Below are 6015 nucleotides of genomic sequence, written 5' to 3' on the forward strand. Positions count from 1 at the left end.
ATATTCTTTGCCTTGCATTTCTATCACAAACCTACATTTCTCTATTGTCATCATACTCATTTTAGGATTCCATAAATACGAAATATTTTTCAAATTTTTTTAACCTTTTTATTTTTGACATTTTCTTGTGGTCTCCTCTGGGTGAGTAGTTCCTCCTTGTGTTAAAGAATTAATGAGCCTCAGACTCCTCAGTCCACTGTTACATAGCCTCAGACTCCTCCAGTCCACTGTTACATAGCCTCAGACTCCTCCAGTGCACTGTTACACAACCTCAGACTCCTCCAGTCTACTGTTACATAGTCTTAGACACCTCCAGTCCACTGTTACATAGCCTCAGACTCCTCCAGTGCACTGCTACACAACCTCAGACTCCTCCAGTCTACTGTTACATAGTCTTTGACACCTCCAGTCCACTGTTACATAGCCTCAGACTCCTCCAGTGCACTGTTACATAGTCTTAGACACCTCCAGTCCACTGTTACATAGCCTCAGACTCCTCCAGTCTACTGTTACACAGAATCAGACACCTCCAGTCCACAAAGGAACATCAGGGTTGGAATCATGTCTCTCCCTGACCCCCCGTCGTCCCCTGGGGCAAGTCTTGGACTGTTTCCCCCACTGCAACTCCAGTTCCTTTCGTCCAGGTACAGTTTTTTTTTTTTTTTTTTGGTCGTCCCTCACCGTTACAGTCTCTCGTAAGGAGTCCAAACTGGTGACGCATTTCCTGCTTTCGGCCTGACATGTGTGACGCACATCTTCCAGAGTGTCTTGCCCCAGTACTCACAGTCGATCTTCACCTTGGCTAAGGTCCACGTAGCCTCCCCCGCATCCCCTCCACCCACGGGAAACATCCTACGTTATCATGGGTGACCCTGGGACCCTCTCGTGGGTGGAGACCTCTACTGGTGGTCAGGGGAAGGTCAGGTTCCCTGCTCCCGACCGTCATCATTTGTCGTACAGGAATTTCCATTAGCCATTCCTCTGACCACCGCTGGGGCGTGTCCAGATCGCCTTGTAGGCTGTCGCAAAGACGGATGACCCGACTGTTCTCACGAGTCTGCCATCATATCTACTCGACCCTGTCTGGCGAGTCATTTACATAGAGCAGGAATAACAGCGGCTCCAGAGAAGAGCCTTGTGGCACGCCACTGGTAACTTCTTTTGTGTTTGTGTGCGTGCATGCATATGTGTGTGTGTGTGTGTGTGTGTGTGTGTGTGTGTGTGTGTGTGTGTGTGTGTGTGTGTGTGTGTCTGTGTGTGTGTGTCTGTGTGTGCGTGTGTGTGTACGAACGTGAGAGTGCATGAGTGTACATGTGCGAGTGTGTTTCTTGTGCGCGCGTGAACTTCTCTCTCTCTCTCTCTTTTTCACCTGTACAAGTTACTCGAACTGAACATCTATAATCATGGCGATGTACATCATGACAATACCTTCTGATAAGCGAGGCAGGTAATATGAAGAAGAATAAGATGGCAAACTGGGTAAGGAACATCGTACGGCAAAGTTTCTTGCATTTCCACCAGCATGCCGCAATGACAGGCAAAGTATAGACGTGAGAAGATTGAGGATGCTACAAATTATAGACTCCAGAAAATTGAGGTTCGCAAAGTCACACAATAAAACCATTAAGTAGGAAGGTAAGGAGGGTCAAGAACCGGCGGCACAGGATCCAACACTCTTTAGTATTCCTGAGGCAAGAGAGGTCTTCCCCGAGGGCATGAGACGATCACAGTTGCTCAATTTGGGGGGTTCGCAGGGCGACACTACCGGGTACGTAATCAAGAAAAATGGCAGATCATGTGCACACGTGACACAAACGAGATCTTATCTTAAACACTCATAAAAGCAGTAATAGATTATTAAGACAATGATGAGTATCATTTCTCCCCGGGGTAAGTGGAGGTAAGAGGTGCGTCCGCTATTTTACGAGCGGCTCGATGGCCAGTAATTCGTAAGCCAAGCCGGCACGACCAGTGGGAGGGAGGCTCCACACACCAGCCACTCCAGCGGCGTCAGGGAACATCCGATGCTACTGAGGGAGTAAGTCTGCTGACTGTGTGATCAAGGGGAGCACCACACGCCACCTCCGCCGGTAGCACCCACCACTACAGTCACACTGGGGCAACATCTCTATTGTGGTCGCTACACTGACGTGTTCAGATAAGACCTGCCACCAGAGGCACCTGCTGGTGCTGGTGTGGGTCTCTGAATGATCACGTTGGCTGCTGCAGCCTCCACTGGCCAGACGCTCCCTGCGTCTCCACCCGGTCACGACTCGAGGACTTACTTGCCTCTCGCGTCACGATCCTCGCCCAGGCCAGCCCGCCCGCCCAACATCGTATGTTCCTCCAAAAAACCAATTTTGCCTAAACAGTCAGGGCCCAGCGAACGAGGAGTTACAGCCACGTGGGTCACAAACCTGGTTTGACTGAGATGGGTTAGGCCAGACGAGGCTGGGTGCAGCTGGGTAAGACTAGGTTCAGTTAAACAAAGTAGCGTCAACTTCAACTGAGGTGGTCAGTCACATGTAAACTTGGGTCATGCTACGGTGACTCTACTGGTCTGCCGTGGTTACCTCTACTGATGACCACCTTAGGTTTACATGACACAGGTCACGGGAAGGGATGCTGGGTCTGGCTTGGTCAGGTTAACGTGGGTTAGGTTATGTGGGGTTCCAGTAGGTTAGGTTATGATGGTAGGCGGTAATGGATGTCTTATTCTCACGTGACGCTCCAGTTCAGTGGGTAAAGTGAAAAAGTAAACATTTTTATAAGTGTGGAGCATCATGTGTTCCTGGAACACACTGGTCATATGCTGATGATGTAACAAAAATGCATGCACGGTGGCCGGCTACAACACTCGGTTATCTCCGTAACAGAGTCAAAAGTGATGTGTCAAGGTTACAAATGTGAAGTTACAGACATGCTACTAGGCATCCCTCAAGATGGAGTACTTAGCCCCACCTTGTTCACTGTTCTGGTCAATGCATTACTGAAATCAACTCCACAAAGTCCCCAGGAATATCACTATCAATCATGTCCATGATATTCTTGTAAACACCAAAACATATCGTGAAATGCAGACCGAAATTAACTACACACACACACACACACACACACACACACACACACACATACAGCCTGTGAAAGTCTCAACTTTATCATTTCTGCAGAGCAAACCCAGGTCTTCAACAAACAAATTAAAGACGGCAGGATCGGACCATCTAAACTGTAAACTGATGAAAAACCCATTGACTATGTCTCCTCCTGTGAGTACCTGGGTCGTCTCAGTTCCATGTGCAGCAGCTCGTTTGAAAAATAAACTAAATCGACAATGAAGAGATACACTGTGAGATCGTAGTGCTGTTGTAAGGCACAATCCTAATTGTGATGCATACATAAGAACTGTTAAAATGATGTAACTTGACTTCCAGCAGATTACCACGTACCAGATTCAGTTCTGCATAACAGCAAAAATTCAAAATGAAGCCTTGAGAATCATACATGGTTGGCCCGAATTCCACTAAAGTACTCAACATGTACACAGAACTTGGTATATCGGGCACTGAGGACACAATACTTGATATCCATCTTATGATAAGACTGGAGCTTCTGCCTGGTGATCCAGATCGAGAGTCTGCCACTGGGAGGGCAGGCAGTGCTGCCATTGTGATCAAGCCCAATGGTAACAGATGCGAGAAAAATGTCAGAATAAACAAGTGAGCATCTACTGTACAAACTGAACTGTCCGCCATACTCATCGCTCTTGAGGTGGTAGTAATCACTGCCACAGACAGTGTAATTATCTCTGATTCTTTATCTTCACTTAACACCCGGAGATCAGAATGTAACATGCTGGTCCCTGAAGCCAGACACAAATACTCAGACATTATTGCTCAAGGGATTCAAATCAAATTGTTATGGATTCCCTCTCATACAGGCCTCTGTGAGCATGACGAAGCTGATGATTTGGCCAAACTTGCACTTGGTAAAGGTGATGTTGAAAACAACATTGGGTTGTTCATCAAAAGCCTCAAAACTGTAATTAGAACAGAACTAATTAACCTCCTTGAAGCACGAAGACGAGTTCAGATAAGCACAAATAGAAACATTTTCCATCACAGTGAGATGTGTAAAGTCCAACATGTATATGGAGGAAGTAATAATAAGATTACATGATGTTGTAACTGCCAGACTAAGGCTAGGCTATACGTACTACTGGCGCTTTCGTCTAACTGGAGATGTTAATCATGTAAAGTTGGTGGTCAAAGATCTGGACACAAACTAGAACATTATGTCTCAGAATGTGAAGAAATAGAGCCTTTTAGGGACAGATCTAAACAAACCCTGCAAGAAATGTCACAACATCTTATTGTTAATAACAACATACCTGAAATGTTAAGTTTGTATCCACATTTTGCATCTAGTCGGTAAAACTTACCATATGAAACTATGTAATGTATGTACTGTAATACGAATTGTAACATCTTATGTAATATCAACCCACTGGGGTCTGACTAAGACCCTTTGCGCTACCGCTCACACCGATGCGCATGGGCGGCATGATAAACTTAACGTTCGAATCCTGGTCGCGGCAGTCGGTCCACAGTCAGCCCAGCCACTCATCCTTCTCCAGGGGCTGTCGACAAATTGGGTACCTGACTTAGACTAGAGTATATCATTCATTATCTATTAATCATACTTGATCGCTGTTTCCCGCGTTAGCGAGGGAGCGCCAGGAAACAGACGATGGAAGGTATGCATATAATCTTACCTTCCTGCAGAAAGCCGTCATGCACGGGATAGAGTGAAGTGGAACGATGTGGTATATAGGGGGCGACGTGCTGTCAACGGACTGAACCAGGGCATATGAAGAAGCCGGGTAAAACCACGGGAATGTCTGTGAGGCCTGTCTGTGGTCAGCGGGCTGTGATAATAGTGCATTACACATGACAGCTTGAGAATGTAAGTAACCGAATGAGGCCTTTTCTTTGTCTATTCATGGCGCTAACTCACTAACGCAGGTAACGGCGAACAAATCAGAAGCCAGGTGAACAAGGTAATTTGGAGACCAACCACAGTAGAGAACGACCGACCGTGTGACACTGACTGAAACCTGAGAGAAATCATCAAGACCAACCTTCCCCCGGGTCTCTGTAACACACTTTTTCAACCACCCCTGACATGTGCCACAGTCAGCAGTGAGCAGCACTGCTGACACTGAGGCACTGCTGACACTGACGCACTCCTGACACTGACGCACTCCTCACACTGACAATATTACAGTGTAGGTATCATGTAAGAGACGTGGGGGTTGGTAACGTCACACCTAACAGTGATATTAATATAGGACACAAAACACACGACACAGTACCACCCACTACATACTATAGCCTCCGGTCACCATACCCACTGAACATAATACCCACTGGATATAACACCTATCGAACACAGTAACTACGGGATACAATGCCCATCGCACAGAATACTCACCGGACACAATGACCATCAACGCAACACCCACCAGATACAATACCCACGGGTCACAGAACCCATGGGGTCACAGAACCCACGGGTTACAGAACCCAAGGGTCACAATATTCACCGGACACAATACACAACTGGATGAAGGTTCTCTCTATGCAACATAAGGACACGAACATCTTGGTGCGTCAGTATACACGTACACAGACAAACTGGCTGTCCTGTTTAGATGTCAAAATTTCTTCTCTTCTGAACAGTTGCTCCGGTTATACAAGGGATTGATTCGTCCTTGTATGGAGTACTGCTCTCACGCCTGGGGTAGTTCTAGCTCTGCATCCTTACTTGACAGAGTTGAGTCGACAGCGGTCTGACTTATAAGCTGTCCCAGGATAACTTCCAGACTTGACCCTCTTGTCCTACGCTGTAATGTTGGTTCACTCTCCTTTTCTATAGGTATTACTTCTACGCTCCAGTGATGGTTCACTTTTCCTCTTCTATAGGTATTACGTTGGTTTCTGCTCCCGAGAGCTGGCT

The sequence above is a fragment of the Panulirus ornatus genome, chromosome 8 (assembly GCF_036320965.1).
Source record: "Panulirus ornatus isolate Po-2019 chromosome 8, ASM3632096v1, whole genome shotgun sequence".
Classification (NCBI taxonomy): Eukaryota; Metazoa; Arthropoda; class Malacostraca; order Decapoda; family Palinuridae; genus Panulirus; species Panulirus ornatus.